Source organism: Gymnodraco acuticeps, unplaced genomic scaffold (assembly GCF_902827175.1).
Source record: "Gymnodraco acuticeps unplaced genomic scaffold, fGymAcu1.1, whole genome shotgun sequence".
Classification (NCBI taxonomy): domain Eukaryota; kingdom Metazoa; phylum Chordata; class Actinopteri; order Perciformes; family Bathydraconidae; genus Gymnodraco; species Gymnodraco acuticeps.
This window is the reverse complement of record NW_022990238.1, coordinates 6,915,427-6,934,489: the sequence shown is the minus strand read 5'-3', so window position 1 is coordinate 6,934,489 and position 19,063 is coordinate 6,915,427. Positions and strand designations below refer to the sequence as shown.

Here is a 19,063-nt window from a genome sequence, read left to right as displayed (position 1 = left end):
TCTTTTCTGTGTCACTCATGGCACTAACGGAAGTTTGGAAAGAGTTGAAACGTGTTATAAATGATCAAGTGGTTTGTATGTAAGAACACATCTTGAGTAGATGTTTAGTTACTGCCCACTGCTTTTAATCTTGTGTACGCCATGCAGGGTTTCTTGATAGAAAATGTGGTAGAATTCAATTTTGTGCCACATAAAACATTTGAACCCTGCTAGTTTTCCATCTATTGGATTATTCATTAGATGTAACCTTGGATGCTTCTCGTCTTACTCTTGCGTACATCAGAGTTCCATTCAATCTATGTAGCCACATGACTAAAAGTACTCTGGGGGGAAATGATCTGTCATATGAGAGTTGCACGGCAGCAGTAGCCCTGTGAAATGGCTGACTGTTGAGTTGCATTTTGTGCAGCTTTAACCACCACCCATCAGCAGTAGAGCAGAAACCCTTGTGGGGAAAGAGCACACAGTCAGTGTGTAATCCTGAGGAAACAAGCTTAGGCTGGGAGGAGAGCGCTTTAGAAAGGAGCCCTAGCATTGCACATTATTTCCCAGGTGACAGGTTGCAGGATGTCCAAATGACTGGCTGAGGTGTCAGTGCATTAGTGTAAATTATGAGGCCAACAAAACCCTGTGTGGGTTGGGGGGGGGGGGCTGAATAAATATGGCAGCTGCACAAGCAGGAATATTGCTGTTATCATCATTATGGCCATCTTTCTTTATTAAGTCTGACTGTGCTATTAAGGCAACTCCCCTGGCTCCTTGTACAAACCACAGTTGCAGTTGTGATTTTGATGGAGCCCAGCAACCCTTTTTAAGCTTACAGCTTGCTTACTTTCATCCAATTAATACTGTTGGTCCTGCTTGAGCATGATCTACAAAATCTGTGTAAGAAACCCCTTCGATACATACAGACTCAATTAGTCAAAGCGGCAGTGATGGAGGATGCAGGCTGACTAATCAATACAAACATATTTAAAGAACCACTGGATCAGATGGTGTAATGCTTTTAATACTGTGTGAAAAAGTTTGCTCCGTATGAGTCATGATTGAGGGAAGAGGTGCACAGCCCCCGCTATAAAGGTTACATCTCATTCTCATCCGTTTCCAAATGTTATGCTTTGAGTTAATGGATGTAATGTTAATCAGATAACATTTATTGAAGGATGGTGAAGTTTATTATTAGCACTGAGCAAGAGCTGAGGTCAGAGTTTGACTGTCACTATCAACTATACAAGATTTATATAAAGTCCTTATCAGAATGTACTCCGAGACGGGGAAAACAAATCCAAACATGTTTGTGTTGTAAATGCCATTTTTCATAGTACTGTATAAAAATCCTGTTTTCCATAATGTAACAGTGTGGAACAGCCTGTTGTGAGAAACCTTGCCTCTTACATTAATCCGTGGATTCTTATCCAGTGATATTCATCAACATCTGACATGTAGCGTGAACATCATCTGTAAAGAGAGCAGTTTTTTGCGCTGGGGAAATCTATGGCAGATGTGTTTTTTTTGGCAGGTCTGGGACTCTGGGATCTCACTTGAACATCCACAAGGGCCTCAGATTTACCAAGTGTCAAGCAGGCCAGCACAGTCTTTAAAGGTATCACCCTCAGCAACAAGAGGGAGATCTTACTGCTGAGAAGCATCTGTTTTCGCTTTGATCATTGTGACTATATACACAACCATTAGGACCGCCACCCCCAACCACTCCTACTCATCCCCACCAATTAAAGAGGTGTTTGCTCATTAAAGCCATGAGGCAAGTTTGACATGCTTCACTCATCACTGATTGGTATAATGGAGTTGATTTCTACTTGCTATTCAGTTCAGCTCGTCTGTAGAAAGCTCCCTCTTCACCCACCCACACACCTCTCCTCCCTCACCCCCCTCTATGGTAATAAGCATTGCAGTAGTGGCTTCCCTCATCCTCTTATACACATCTCTTTCATTTCTAATTCATATTTCTGTGCGTGTGTGAAAGAGAAAATACACATATTGGCTGCACTGCTGCAATTTGTGCTGCTCTGTATGTTTGGAAATAATGGTTGGATTATGGAAAGCATCCATTTAAAAGAGAGACATGTCGCTAATTGACGTCTGTGGTTTTGTTGTTGATATTGCATGCTAGTTATTGGATACTGTTTTATGTGTGTGTGATATGTGTATCACTGCACTGTTGGGTGGATCCCACTTTGTTCTATGTTGCTTTCTGTGAGAAGGAAAAAATAAACAGTTAAGAGACTCCACAACATCAAAGACAGAGAGGGAGAGAGAGATAAAGGGTGGGAGGGGTATGCCCTGTATCCGGGTAATGATTGAGGGGAGAGAGATGGAGGGAGGAGGGGAGGGAAAGAGAGAGAGAGAGAGAGGTATGGGAGGGAGGTGAGAGAGAGCAACCAACCAACCAGTACAATGAGAGAGAGAGAGAGAGAGAGAGAGAGAGAGAGAGAGAGAGATACATTATACCTGATGAGAGAGAGAGAGAGAGAGAGAGAGAGAGATGGGACTCTGAACATGCTGAAGGGAGGGTGGAGGGTGGAGGGTGGAGGGGAGGATAGCGAGTGAGGGATGGGGAGATTGCCGGACCGAGTGGAGAGAAGTGTTACTACAGAGCTGCTGTTGCTGCTGGAGGACGAGCTGGGAGCGAGGATAATGCTCCATCCCTCAGCATACAGCAGCACGCCGGGCTCCTTGTAATTTCTTGAGGCGGCTGTGGAGGAGGAGGAGGGTCTCCATTCTTGCAGCAGTGATTATCTTTTCTTTTTTCCCCTTTATCCAGTCTTCATCATCTTCCTGCTCGCCCCTCCTCACTCCTTACTCCTTTGCAACTGGCAACCGCTGGGCTCCCCCTTCTCTCTTTTCTACTTGTGTCCCTTTTTCCCGAGGAGGCATTTCTGTATTTCTTCTGGGATTGTAGAAGACAGTAAGAATGTTTTCTGTCTTTTCTGCATTTCTTTTATTCTGTCTCAAGGAGACATGCACGGAGATGGAGGCGGGGGGGGGTGGGGGGTGCATGGCAAAGCAGAAGAGAATACGATTTCATGTTTGTGGAGCGATAGTGTTGGAATCAAAGGGTGTGTGTGTGTGTGTGTGTGTGTGTGTGTGTGTGTGTGTGTGTGTGTGTGTGTGTGTGTGTGTGTGTGTGTGCAATAGGGTAGGGAGGGGGTTGCATGTTCAAGTTGACTGCATTGATGTAACACATGAACTTCTCTATCACACGGCTTTAATTTAAGATATACAGCAGTTGCACAAAATGAAAAAAATGACATGAGAAAGACAAGACAGCTGTAATGGATGTGCTGAAAGGATGCACAGAAAAGAGGAAACAAACAATGTTTGACAGTGGATTACTCAATGATGCCAGCAGATGAATACTCTCTTCCAGCTTTACATGGAGGCACAAGAAGAGGGGACAAGAGAAAACGTGGGGAAATAAAAAGGAGGATGCATCCGCGGAAGGATACACAGATTTGTACACAAGGCATAGTCAAGTTTAAATGTGAACATTTAGCTAATCCCCCCAAAAAGAGAGATATGCTGTAGGTAGATGTATGAGACATGCTTGGATTTATTGTGCATAAAATCCCACAGTAACTCTCACTTATGCTACCCTGACATATTGACTGTAGCGTGAAAAGCAGGGTATGCATGGATGAACACGGACACAGGTGTACCTTAGCATTAAAATTGTGGGAAATAATGCACTCAGGTACAGATATAATAAGTGTTGCCATGCATTAAACAGCAGAGGAGTTGTATAGCTAATGTTCAAACTACTGTCCTTTCACTTGAGCCACTGCCTCACAAAAAAGGGTCATCCTGCCAGCAGGAAACATGTGTTTGGTTGGTTCTTGTCATTATCTCTGTACTTGACGTTATTCTATCTATAGACGCCTTTGTCTCTATTGGATATAGCCCATAGGAAGGTGATGGCAGGTCACTTACAGGACACACATAATTACCCCTTCTTCTGTACTGCAGAATGTTGCCAAGAGCTGTAAGGTGGATTTCAGCATAATGTAGAAGTATTGAAAGTTAAATTGCAAACAACTTGTTGTTTGAGGCTTTGTGTGCTCATCACACTCCACACAGACAATTTATAACAATGACAAGTTAATTAACAGTGGATTTCAAGAAGCATATAGTGTGTATTGATGTATAAAAGTGTTATTTTGATGATGTGTACTGATTATTCTGTTAATCTCTGGTGTGCAAGCGTGTGAAACACACACTGCACTCTTTACTTTGAGTGGGGCTTCAAACACACATCACATACTGATGTCAAGCAGTTGCTTCACCCTAACATAAGCTCTGCCGATCCGTTTAAGTTGTGCTTCATTCATACACAAAAAATGTATTCTCCTCTTGTCTAACTTTCTTTTTCTATTGTGTTGTAGTAAATAGTTTATGTTGTGTTTCTTTACCTAGTTATCCCCACCTTGTTCTTTGCTACAGGCAATCAGGTAGCCATATCATTTTCACCATCTGACTTGGACAGCATTATATTCATTTCTTGAACACACTTCTGGTAAGAAAGAGTTAACAGGAATGTTGAATTGGAGTCCAGCAATAATCTATTAACACCACTTTATGTCTTGCTGTTTGCTCCATCAAAAGGCAACCTTCACTGTCAATCTCGTATGACATCCAGCTGTTCATGTTGCTAGTCCTTCGGCTGGTCAGATGTATACAGTGTCTGAAGTTGTAGTCTGTAGTCTTATGAGGTTCAGAGGTGCTGATCCCAGTTTAGCTGATCTGTTATTTTGACTATCTGGGAGCTCAATTCATTTGGCCAGTTGAAGCCGAGTTGATCTGATTTCATAGACTGATGCAGAAGCCGTTGAATGTTAATTATAGCGGTCATGTTGTTTGTACTTCAGATGTAAGTTGGCACAGAGTGAATTAAGGTCCAGCTAACAGTCATAATTTACCAACCATCATAAACATCCCCCATAAACTGAAGTACTTTTGATTCATTCTTGTTTGACAGTGTTTTGGAACGCCACATTTAAGTTCTACTTCACACACAGAACACAGCATACAGTTAGCATTTACACCCGAGGCAATCCTAATGTTGGGATCAGGGAACCAACATCTCTTTTCTCCACTCATTTGATTCTACAAAGCTTGGGAAAAAGGTGATTGTTAACCACAACATGGCTTACTTGTATGAAAGATGGCAAAAAAAGCCTTATGAAAATACATGATGATTGAGTGGAATAATTGGGATTTTTTTCAAGCCATATTTATTCTGAAACCTCTTCCACAGGGGTCGTAGAGGAAGAGAAATGAGGTCAATGCTGTTTCTTTTAAACTGCACATCCCTGTGTTCAGTAAGTGCGGTGCTAACAACTTGTCAAGAGCCTTTTTTTAGGTTTTAGCGTATATTTACTTTTTAATCTCTCCTCTGGTATGTGCAGGGAGTGAATCCTCACTTCCTTTTTTAACATTTGCTACGTTGCTCAGAGGAGGATGTAGATCAAAACTCCAGATTTAGCCATCTCGTTTACTCTCTCCCTCTTTCTCTCTTATTTCACTCTTTCCTTCTCCCTCTCTTGCCGGCAGGAGACGACTGATCTGGGACAGATGGGCCTCCCGTGCGCTCTGTCCTACTTCAGCGTTGTCCTCTCTCTTGTTTCTCCTATTTTCTGTCGTAACTCTTTCCACCTAACTTTTATTGAGTAGCTCTGTCTCCATCTCTATCAGTCATTACACCCTGATTGTTTTATCATTCCTGAGTGATGGTTCTGTCTAGTATTAATAGGCTGTCAAGGAGTTTGGTAGACAGAGGCCCATTACTATCAGTACATTTGTCTTTACCTGCCTTGCTTTACAAAAGTGATGACCATTTCCTTTAATATAAAGTGTTTCTTAAAAGTGTTTGAATGAGTGTTTGAACTGCTAAATGTTAGTCGAGGTCATATCACTCATCAGGTTATCTGTAAGGGATAATTACTTAGAAAATGTAATTAATCCTGTAATGTCTTCTGTTTGGACAGTCTGATATTGTCTGTAGATGCTAATTGTTCTTTAGTTCAAATTATGTTTAACACAATTGGTTAATTAAAGCAAATCCAATCTTGGCAAGCCAGCCATATGGTTTGATAGGGCTCAAAGATCAATATGTATATGTTTGCAGATATGCAAAAAGCAACACAGATCTGTGTCATGTTAACATTTTATGTACTTTTTAATGTTTCAAAAATAAATAAAGGCCAAGGTTATAATACATATCCGAGCAATTGTATTTATATTAATATATGAATTTGAAAAGGTTAGAACAAATCTGAAGGGTGCAGCGCACTCTCCAGTCACATGTGCAACACACACTACTGCACCACCTGAGCCAAGGGATAACATGCTTAGAAGTAAGTTGGAATGATACAAGTATATATTTTTATGTTTTAATTGTAATGTCTCTGCTCACAAACAGGTATTAGCCCAAAGTACTAAGTATATAACTTGTTAAAACGTTCCTTATGCTAGTTTTTGCTAGCTAGCTGGTAGCATGTGGGATGTAGCTTTAATGAACATGCTAACTGAGGAGTTACATTTTATATGTTGGAAAACGTTTTGTTTTTTTGATAACTTGAGTGTTCACACAGCCCGGGTTGCCTCACGTTTTCTAAGTCCTTTTCCCCATTAGTTAATACCAGGGTTGCCAACTCTCACGCTGCCCAAACTATTCTCACCCAAAAACAAGATGAACCGGCGATCGTTTTTGGTTGGTTATTTACAATGTTGAGTTGACAGCTGCTCAAGCTGTCGATCCGCTCCCTCCCCGCCCCCACCACTTAACAACGTTAACAGACAGCAGAGCAGTGGGAGCGAGTGGGAGCCGGAGCCAGTTGGTCAATCCCCGACCCGTATTGCGCATGCGCAGATCTAAGATCCAGTAGAAATGATAAAAAAGTAAAAGTCTGCTGCTTATTGTTCTACTAGGCCAAAATAGAGTCAAAGAGTATATGAGAGTGAGAGTGTGTTAATTAATATATTTGGCAGTTTGGAGTAAGTCTGTAGATTTGTCTGTGTGTGTGTGTTTCATGTATATAGGCCTCTCACGATAATTAATTTTGTTGGATACATTTTCCCGGAAATTATTGCGATAAACGATAATATTGTTGGCACCGTTGTATGACCATTTTAGACCGCATAATGATAATATATAATAATAATTCAAGTACATCCTTTCAAACTGCTAGTCACATCCTCATGTAAATGGCAATTTATCGAGTTCATTTTTATTTATCGTACGATAAGTCAATTAATTGCTTATCGCGACAGGCACATGTAAAACAGTGGAAATAAACATGTGTTTGACTTTCATTAGTGAATGAAACTTTGTGCCCTTTATAGTCTGTGTCCAATATTGTGTATTTGTATATATTGTATATATATCCTATATATATGCTAAGGTCCCGCTGCTAACACGATAGCAGTAATTTAGTGCGTATAGGCCTATGTGTAATTAAACCCATGATATCAAAATCTCACTCCAGCCAGGTACCCAAAGTTGGCAACCCTGTTAATACGCTATGGCTGCTTACTCAACACATGGCACATTTGCATAGCCATACTAGCCACTTCTTCATTAGGTCATGCACGGTGCAGGGCTTTGGCCAGACTCCTCCATGCATCCTGAATGCACTTAATCTATTACGGGTAATTGCGCCATTGAGAAGCAGAGAGGGGGGTTATTTCGAGTTCTCCACAGTCACCGCAGCATCATCAAAGCGGGGTTGCTATATTTAGCAGCAGCAGACATATATATATGGCGGGATTGTAGATGTGCTGGGTGGTTTGATTAGTGTGTGTGGATGTAATGCTGCATTCAGGTCCTATGAGAAAGTCAGTAGATGTGGTCTACTTACTTGAAAGCACTGATCAGGTGGTTCAGCTTTCAGGTGGTTTTACATCTTAGAAATCTACGGTTTGGCAACTGTAGTTGGGTTGGCTATAGGTTGGCTATTAATTTGATCTAGAATTGTTTTTGTTACTTTAACACACAATGAATGATTTAACGGAATTAGTATTTGAGATGCAATTATTTATTTGCTTTGTAACAAAAAACTGCAATTAAATTTTTTTGTGACCATACAATTGTTATACATATGTTTTAAATATACTAACACTTTCATGTATTTTGCTGGAAATTCTTATTGATCTTCACTATTATTCCCATAAGCTTTGAAAGAAAGACAGTCTGATATGATTTTTGAGCAGTGTTCAATAAGTATCCAAGTATTTTTAAACTATGTTATCTGTGAGAGGCTTATTTGATTGAACCAAAGAGAGAAATGTGTAAAATCATTTCAATCATAATTTTTTTTTGATAAGTACAGTATCTTATCAAATACATACTTCACTTTTATAAATATATTAATCAAGCTCCTTGAAAATCTAAGCCTCTTTGTCTTGATTTAATAAACATTAGGATTTTGGATAGTTTAATGATGTTTTAGGCAGCAGTTCAAGTTGTCCATAGCAGTGGTGTTGTTGATATTTCTGCTGATGATACTGTCACTGCTAATGGCTTGGTGCTTGTGCAAATTGGAGTCAGTTTGCAATTTGTGATTGAAAGGTGTTGAGCTGCATCTGTTTGTTTTTCAACAGAGACTAAATCTTGTCTGGAAACAGATGCAGCTGATGGAAAATGCAATATGGGTGGTTTAACTTTTGACTCTACATTTTTGAATGTTGTGATTAGCTTTGGCATTACAAAAACAGTTTATGAGCTCTCTGTCTATTATTCTCTCTGCCACCTCTTAACATAACAGTATTACATCTCTATGTGTTACAGTTTCTCAGCAAATAGGAATAGAGCCTCATTTTATTCCCCTACACTGAGCTACAGCCTCCTGCATCCATTTTGCAATGTTTTTCAAACAGTAACTGATCTGTCATCAAAATGAAATGCGTTATTTTTGGTTTTCATGCTGATTCTCCCTCTCTGATGGCCTCCTCCTCCACTAGTGAACTTGTCATGAAAGAATAGTGTGTTGGTGTGTGAGCATGCACCTTTTCTGCCTGTTTATGTGTGTCAGTTTGCATCAGCAGTAGGCAGCAGTGGGTGTTTTAAAGTTTATGGGAGATGATGAATCTGCAGTGTTTGGGCCAGGGATGGTTTGGCCGTATTGCTGCATTAATAATGGGAGCACAGCTGGTTGTATTTATAGTAACAGTGGATAGGAGCCGTGGCAGTGTGAATGGTGATGATATATAAAAAACTGTACATCTTGCCAATTTGCCTGTATATCAGTGTCAGTGTCCTTATGATAGTCAGTTGTGGACAGACAGGGATCTGATCTTGAAATGTGAAAAGAAACATTCACATTCACTATAGCATAATAAGACGTACAGTGTGGATACTTCTGCACAAAATACATCATACATGTTGCTGCTGATGATCCAAAGTATGTTGAGATTGTCAGTCCAAGTTAGAAGAGAAAGAGAAACAAGCTAGAAATAGAGGAAAGCATTGATAGGGGCAAAGAAGAAGTTGCCTATAGGAAACATTTGATGGGAAGCCGTAATGATTGGCCTACATATAGCTTGGATTAATACAGTAAGTGTGTGATGGCTTTCCCTCTGTGGTTAGAGTTTGTGAAGTCTGATGGAATCTGTGGCTGGCAGTCGTTTGGCTGAGGCTCCTCGGCTTCTTTATTACTTATCTGTCACTTACAAGGCAGATAACAAGAAACACAGATGACAGTCACACATCAAATGCATCCAAGTCTCAGTGGATTATTGAAATAGAAGGATAAGGAGGTTCATTTACTGTTTTTAACAGAGTCAGGATTTAGGGAAATAAAGAACAGTGATATCATGCAACAACAGCTGTTCTGTCTTGTGATAAATGTGGTTTCCTCTGTTGTGGAGGAAGTAAAAATACAGAGGTATAATCAGCAAAATATACTTTAAAGGGGACCTATCATGCAAAATGCACTTTTGTACGTCTTTTATACATGAATATGTGTCCCTGGTGTGTCAGGGAACTCACCAAGTGTCAGAAAACACAACCCTCTCTCTTTTCCTCCATACCCAAATCTCTAAAAACGGGGCTGCAATGGAGCTGATTATTATTTGAATTTTTCTGACGTCAGAAAAGGGGTGCTCCGCCTATATGGGCAACTCTCCACCTATCAGGGGAATGAGAGACCGCTCGAAAGCGCTGGAGACGCTGTAGTACATATGCCAGGCCTGTAAGTGGCGCTGTAGTCTGCCACAAAAGCAGAATCAGCCCTTGCAAAAAAAGGGCTGGAAAAGAGCAAATAGAGTGGCGAAGTCACGCCCATCTACTTCCGGTCCATGGGACATTATTTCGGAAAAATAATGTATTGAAGTCAATGGAGAGAGAAAACTTATCTTTCGATCCCGTTTGAATTGTGCCATGAATTACACATATGATGTTTGTCAATCTTAAAAAATGATTTCCATGTCAAAAAAGTCAGTTTGTCGTAAAACTGTTGAAATATAAGACTATGAAAAATACGCAACTAGAAAGACTACAAATCCCAGAGTCGCGTAAGTGATGTCATAATTGTTTTCCTCCACTAAGAGGTAGCTAAGATCAGCGCCATATAGATATAATCTATCTATATGGCGCTGGCTAAGATAAGATAACTTTAACAAGATGCCTGTGTGCTTAGTACCAGGTTGTTATCATACCAGCAATGGGTCTTGCTCGTTCTTTCGCTTCCCGTTTGATGAAAGGACCAGGAGTGGCTGGATCAAGTTAGCTACCTAGCTAGTAGCTAGCACGTTAGTTAGCATTACAGCCGTGTCATTTTTATTAGCCTTAATATGAAGTAACATTAAGTAACCCAACATGTTAAACAGTAAGAATAGTAGTCATATTTCGTGAACCCTTTGAAGAGTACTGTCACCGGTGTGATCATTTTATAATACACAATTTAAGCCGGGGGAGAAATGCTAACGCTAGCATCGGCGATCGCCGATCTTTTCTACTTCATGCTATCTGCACAAATGGTTGACATTAAACATTAAAAAGACCAGGCAGTTCAGAGAGAATCAAAGGAAGGCAGGCAGGCAGCTTTGCATGACATTTTTCTGGACGTGTTTCATTGTGGTGATAGTGAGGGTAGTCAATCGTTTTGTTGACAAGACAGTAGTGACGGCCATCTTTCTTTGTGACGTGTGTTGTTCTGCGAGACCAGAGATGTAGTTCATTGAGCGTTTCACACAAACAAATGTGTTACTTCACAGTTTTACTTGCAAAATTATCTTTTAAATTGACAAACATCATATGTGTAATTCGTGGCACAATTCAAACGGGATCGAAAGATAATCTTTCTCTCTCCATTGACTTCAATACATAATTCTTCCGAAATAAGGTCCCATGGAGGTCCACCGGAAGGGGAGGGACTTCGCCACTCGAGCGAAATGAGGCATGGCTAAAATGCATGATCTGTGTGGTATTTTGAAAAGAAAACTTCACAGACATGTTTTATATAGGTATGGCCCTACAATATATGTTTCAAATATAGCATGATAGGTCCAATTTAAGTAGGCTCTTTAAACGGCTTCTTTGATGGTGTTGTATTATACAAATGCATTGTGTTATAGTATTGTTATTACTGAAGCTTGTGTAAATTGCTTGTAAATATGTACCGTAGATTGCACTTCTTTATATATACTGATTAATCCTCAATAGTTTAATCCTAACAAAATATTTAAATACAACAAATGAAAGTTAGGATACTGTATTCAACCATTCATATTTTGAATCAATTTGATATTATATATATATATATATATATATATATATATATATATATATATCAGGGTTTCCGTTAGCCGGTAATTACCGGTTTTTAGCTGGTAAAATTTAATAAAAACCGGTAAATTCAAAACCTGCCGGTCAAAATGTCCGATGCTCCGATCGATCGGCCGATATTCACTGTTAATAGTTTGATCGGTGCTCTCTATGAAGGCCGATCAGGAGAGCTGGATCTGATCGATATGGACATAAACGCGAGTGAAGTATAACCGGACACGCGAGAGAGATCAGATCAGCTGCTGAGTCAGACCGAGACACGCAGCTCTGCATGATCACCTGAAGCCCCGCCTCTGTTTAGCGAGCTGCAGGAGAAACTGACGGGCTGTCAGGAGAGAGAGGGAGAGGGGAAAAGAGATGATCCGTTTCTCCCGTGTTATTATTCAAAGTTAATTTGAATAATGTACTTCATCTACTAAAAGTAGTTTATTTGAATGTAATAATTATGTTGTTTGTTGTTTGCGGAATCATTTATTGAAAAATGAATCTGAATTTTTCCGATCTGTTACGATTATAAACTGAAGCAATATAAAAACGATCCCCATTAACTGAGTTTTAAACATCAGCATATCCGGTCCTAATCCGTAATTACCTGCTAACGGAAACTGCTACACAATTCTTATTATTATTATTGAAACATGACCGGTACATTTCAAATTTGTCCGGTAAAATTAATTCTGTCCGGACATATGACCGGCGAGAACAAATCCTGGCGGAAACCCTGATATATATATATATATATATATATTATAATAACGTAGAAAAATAATATACTATGTAGTCAGCTTCCAAATACATTTAACGGACAGGGTCAAATTACCGATATTTCCCTCTTAAATGTAATAAAGTGTTTTATGCTTAACTCAGTCACGACAAATAACTAACTTGCAGTGACGTGCGGTGAGGTTCATGGCTGGTGAGGCACTGACTCTTTCAGAGTCAGATTTACAAATATTATATTTTGACCTTAATCGAAATGTTCGGTGATTTTCAAAAGCTTTTTTAGTCTGATGCTTCGATTCATTTTAAACAGACTGTTCAACAAAAGGATACCCAAAATCTAAATATTGGATTGTTCTTTCTTAGTAAGATCCCATGTTCATTACAATTGTGGTCTTACCTTGACTTGAAGATGAAGTCCATGCTATCCTTCTGGACAACAATCTCCATTACATTTTTGTAAAAGTCCTCCTTATCTTCCTCTAGTTTCAAAAGTCTAGCTTGTTGTTTGCGTCTACCGTCTCTGTGTAGAATAACAGTAGCAACAAGAACCTGTGGGCTCACGTGCGCCCCCTTCAGTGCGGCAGAGGTTATGGCTGCCTCTCCTGGTGCTTTTTTCATTGCCGTTATATGATGAGACCAGCGGGCCTAAATACGTGAAATAGGTTATTTAGAGACTATGGATGGCGAGGACACATGTAATAAAGGGATCTACAAACATTACATTGGTGACCTACAGTGAGATGGTAACAGGCATGCGCTTAGGGCCCGCTTTCCAGCCAGTTTCTGTGGGGTGACGCATTCTGAGGTGAGGCAGAGCTCATCTGTGCCTCACCTTACCCCACAGTAACTGGCTTGAGCGCGCTCACAAAATAAGTGCCCGCGCTACATTAGTGCCCGCGCTCCAGCCAGTTACTGTGGGTTTACGTGAGGCAGAGCTTGTCCCTGCCTCACTCCTCATCGCTCCCATGTAGTTGTAGCGGAGCTCGGACAATTTGCTGATTTTGACTATAAAAAGCGATTGGAATCATACAGAAATCACACTTACAACACAGATCAGTGGAGACATTTTATTATTATTTAGTTTTTCTTTAGTTGTTTTTCCGTTACATTGGAGTATGACAGGTGAGGCTCTGCCTCCCCTGCCTCCCCTGACTGCACGTCGCTGCTAACTTGTAATGTTAGATGGTAGAATCCCATCCCAAAGAATGGCAAAGAAAAAGTGGCAGGAAGAAGCGTTTAATTGATGTATTTGGGATTCTGTATCTGTCTGAGGAAATAGATTTTCAATTCCAAGCCTTGAAAAGAGGAAGCACAGGCCCTCACGGAAGAAATGCTGATTCAGCCGCTGCTGAACCGCAGGGAGCTATAAAAACCTTCCTTCAGTCGGTCAAACAAGGCTTTCTCAAACAATGACAGCTTTTCACCACTTTTGGCTCCCTGCTCCTTACACCTTATTGTTAGACAATTTGAGTGGATTTGAATCAGAGCTCTCATCGTGTCTTCTGGTTAATGGCGTTTAATACCAACAACAATAAAAACTTGCATTTTTATGTCAGAGCTGCTTGCTCATCTCAAATCCCTGCTTCGGTAAACTCCCAGAGTGTTGAGATCAAAACTTCCATTGCTGCGCTGACTCTGCTGACGCTTTCTGACAGACTTCAGAGGATGTTCTGAACAGAGAAGCTAAACAGTCCAGCAGGCTCTTGTGAATATGAACTACTGAGACATGTGAAGTCTCACTGGTCTCCTGTATGTCCATAGAAAACAAAAAGGGACGACTTTGGGGTTGCCACATGGTCAGGCTCCCATTTGTTGCCTGAAGCCTTGAAACAGCATCCACCTTTAATATTTCACAGCCCATCGTATGTTCAGGCAGTCTCCTTCCCTACAGCTACTCGCATTGTGGCTTATTTATTCATGATCTCCCCACGCGCTGCCAACTATTAGCCCCAACTTGTCCCTCGGTGCGGCCCTCATTGAGTGGGTCCTGCCACTCTGAGCTGAGCCACCTCTTCTGCTCTTCAGCCAGACAAGATAGATGAGTCTGTAGGTCGATTTAGGGTTTTACTCAGCTCTCTGAAACAGACAGCATATGTGGCTGCTAGCTGAAAACAAGTACAGATTCTGAGTTGTCCCACTGAGATTTAGTGAAGATGACAAATAAAGTTGATTAATTAGCAAGCTATTTGCATGAGATCTCAGCTCTCTGGTTCCCCGGCTGATTGACTGTCTTTCTCTCCTGTGGAGAAGAGAGAAGCTTCAACAAACACTGCAGCCTCTTACATGCATGCAGAGAAAGACTGGTATCAAATGTACAAGGCTGCTTTATTGCAAGGTAATAGAGCCGTGTAGATTAGTCTAAAAATCAAGTAGTCAATTGGCAGACAATAGAACAAATAATCAGCAACTATTTAAATCCTATTTACAACAATATTCCGAAACATTTTCCAAGTCCAACCTCGTCCTCTGAGTGGTCCAAATGTCCTATCCTAGCGTCAGCACGGCTAACTAAGTCAAAAACTAGCTAGCTGAAGGTAGCTATTGTTAGCAAAAGTTAGAGTTTAGCCTTACTTGAGTAATGAGTAAAGCTTTCTGTTCATCAAGAAACTAAGTCAATCACACAGCTCAAGGCAGAATATATGGAGTACAACCAGAATACATTTCCTTCACACAATATCATCCAGGTTCACCTAAATTAACTGAGTTTAGTAAAGCGTTACCCCCTTTCAGGAGATTGTATGACCCTCTCATTTTGGTTCAGTAGTGCAAGATAAACCGTTTTCGCCAAGGGTGGGACCGACAGTGACACCTCATTCTCCCTATGACAAGTCAGTGTAGAATAAAACATATTTTGAAGCAGTTATTTTAAGGTAAAATTGTTACATAATGTTGCCTTAAGGTTAAAAACGAACTGCCAAAGTTATAAGAGTCTTAGCTTGTTTGCTCAGTCAAAAAGCATTCTTTATTTGTGGTTAATTCATCAGCTGTCAAAATGTGACAGCACCTTGTTAACAACCTGACCTCTGTTTGATTAATAGGTACGAAGATGAGCTATGCTCTGCCTTTAGGGACATTAGCAACCTTGGAGTCATTTGTATTCATATTACAAAGCTAGCCCCACTAGTGCTGATTATTATTTTTGGGGATTCAACAAGCTCTGCTCTCAGCAAACATTGAGCTTAATAGTCTGGAAAACATGATTTCAACCACAAAATACCTTAGTTACTGTGTTGTTGAGTAATGATTGGTTTGGTAAACACTATTTTGAACCACAGGAATCTTGGCTATTGGGATGCTCTTCCCCCTTAAAAAGAGCTCACACACTCATGTATTTATGTGTCTTCAATCACCCACTCACATCTTTACTATAATCCACTGTTGTCTATATATAGAGAGCCTTCCGGGAGTTTGTTATATTGCTTTTCCCCACCATGTCCGTGTCTCCTCTTCCTGTACTACTGTATGATTTATTTTGATGCTCAAAAATCAGAGAGGCGGAATTGGATAGATGTCTTCGGGCTCATTGTCAGCGTGAAAGCTTTTTGATTTGTTGTGAGCATGAATATGTTTACAAATGTTTTGCAGTTGTGGTGTTTTGACCTCCGTTTACATTTCAACATGGGCTTAGGTAACTTTGTAATCTCAAAAAAGGGTATTTGAAAATAGGAGGCCAGACTTTTATCATATATAATGTTGTTATGAAAGTCACAGTTGTTCTTCCACCACTTTGGTCCAGATTGAAAAAGCTTAGCAACTACTGGATGGATTGGATTGCCATGACATTTTGATCAGATATCCATGGTACCGTAAAGATAAACCCTCATATATTTTGTTTTTTTAGCACCACCAGCAGTATAAATATGTCACTTCACTAGATGGGTTTGTAGGCCAAGAGTTTGTAAAGACATTCATGACTTTCAGTTGATAAATCCTAAATGTAATCATCTTGATGTCTAGCACTATATTCAGGTCAACATTTCCATTTGTCTCGTTCTTTGTTTCTTGATAAAGAAAACAACAACCAACTAGACAAATGATAATCCCATCAGCTGGAAGTTTTGTTGAGTGAAAACTAGAAAATGTCATCAGGCTAACAGTCTAAACTAAGATGGCGAACTGGGTAAACATTATACCTGCTTAGCATCAGCATTACGCTGAAATCCCCACTGTGTAAGTCTTGGGTGTATTACTGTGTGAATAAGTTGGGTGAGTGTAAGGTGCACAGAAAGGGGATTCTGGGACACAAAATGTGGTGGTCTCATTTTCAAAGTTGTCCTGGACCTAATTCTGTGAAACCAGATGCTTCTAACACCAGTGACGCTGTTGCCCAGCCCTTTCGTCTCAAACTCAAATCAGATTCCTCCACTGGTGCTCACCCTAGTTTAACAGCACGAGGGATAGTTACATCAGAACAAGCGTAGAACACGTGGCTTCATTCTCCTTTGCTCTAGCCCTCCTGGGTCCCTGCAGTTTAGATCGACATTTTCTGTGACGTACAGTTCCCATGAATTACTTATGTGCTCAATTGACCCGAGGGCTCGAGTCTACAAACATTATTGCCCTTTATCCATCTGTATGCACAGCTTCATGGTGAGGTGTATGTTGAATTGTGGGCATCGGAGTGCTGCCTTGTGTGTAGATGTCAAACAAGGAGGAAAGGAAATTGGCCGTTCCAGTTTACTGGCACGAAAGTGGGGCGATCTGTTCTTTGGAAGTTTCCCAGAGACATTTCCTGGGGACCAAGACACTGAAAATATCTATCTATATACACGTAATGCCCTACATACTGTAAAAGAGAGGGTGGATCAGAGAGGGTGAGAGAGATGATGAGAGGGAGGGAGAGAGCACATGCGCATACATGTGTATTTGAAAAAGATAAAAAGAGAAAGCGAGGTGAAATGTCACTGTGCTGCTGGTGGGATATTAGTCTTTTGATGGCATCATACAGATAGAGGGATTAAAGCTTAGTCAAACCAGGTCAAGACTCCGGCAAGTTACCCAACAATGTCACCTCATTTTCCTTCTTTTGTGAAGTGGAAGTAGAACTGTTGCTCCATAACCCCATTTCCCTCTGCTCATCATCTTCTGCAAACAACGGCAAAGGCTCAGTTGCGGTAGCAGGGTTTGTCTGCTACAGGATTTATTTGGATAACATTTACACCTAGCAACTATGTCTTGAGTTAACAAACATAGATCAAATCCATTGTTCCCTTGCCAACACACAGTTTTTCTTAACATGCCACGTCCCTCTGACGTGAGCTTTGCATCCTTTAAGCCACAGGTTAATGGCTCATCTCACTTCTTCCCCTCCATGAATATCTTAACATTTTGTATTTTAAAAGTGTGTTGCCTAACATATTTTACTATGGCCAAAACAGCAAGTGGAAATATGTCCTTGCTTTTATGTCAGGGTTACCACCAGAATAGATCTGATGGAAGAGATGTAACAAATCATTGAGTACCATGTATAGTTAATATATTTGTACAGCCAAAAGAGCATCTATGAATGACCAAAGACCTTATAATAGGCAATTAAGATTCACACATAACTTATCTGTATACACAGCACAGCAGCATGTCAACACACATCATTACAATTAAGAATAGCCTGTGGGTCCAGGGCCGTTTCTAGCTTTTTGGGGGCCCTATGCAAGATGCTGTTTGGGGGCCCTAGTTTTTACAGTTTTTTTTTAACTACAATGGGGGGATTCCAAAGCCTTTAAGATGATCTGTGGAGATGCATCAATCTGTTACACTTTAAGAGGAAAACAGGCTAATTTCACGAAAACCAAGCAATTGCAATTTACAAAAAATTATATTAAAAAGGTAAACAATAAGGCTGCTCTACGTCAATAAATGCAAGAGATGCAGCATTTTCTCAACAATGTATAATTTACATTTTACATCTTCCTCAGACGTCACTCATTGGGTGACAACGATGATTTGGACTTTATTACCCCAAAAACACATGCCTCAGCTTTGCTATCATTGCAGTTTAGTTGTGTTTATATGTACATTTGGTTTTTAAGCATATCATGCTTCACCGAACACAGAAGGGGGCTTGGCTGTCTACAAATAAGGACAGCTCATTTTAATTCTCCCCAAATATATTGAGGTTGAACCTGAACTTTCAGCTTCGGGGCCCCCTAGTGGCTGCGGGGGCCCTATGCATCTGCATAGTCCGCCTATAGGAAGAAACGGCCCTGTGTGGGTCCATAACACCCTGCTGTCTCTTAAATCTGAGACTTAACAACAACAACTATTGAAAGTGACACTGCCAACAGAACAGATATAAATAAAAGCTGATTGATATTTTCGAGAGTACAAATGCATTTACTGCAAATGTGAAAAGGCAGGGGCAGGTATTCAAACACCACAATGCTAGTAAAACAAATAAAGTTTTAAATATCGTAATGCCAAAATACCTTTATACTCTGTTTAGTTTACCATGCATATTTAGATTAGGACCTTGGATACATTAATAGTTTGACCTACCTACCTACCTATCTGAAGTGTCAGCTTTATTTAGTCTCTCTGCAA

The 19,063-nt window shown here is 40.4% G+C and overlaps 1 protein-coding gene across 4 annotated transcripts in view; it reads left to right on the top strand.

The window, feature by feature from the left end:
* The first annotated feature begins 2,556 nt into the window (after window positions 1-2,556).
* shank1 (SH3 and multiple ankyrin repeat domains 1) overlaps window positions 2,557-19,063 on the top strand; it is an 87,035-nt gene continuing 70,528 nt past the window's right edge. For all 4 annotated transcript variants that reach the window (XM_034219639.1, XM_034219637.1, XM_034219636.1 and 1 more), the window contains exon 1: window positions 2,557-2,926. The gene's annotated coding sequence lies outside the window, so the exon portion shown is untranslated. The remainder of the gene's footprint in view (window positions 2,927-19,063) is intronic.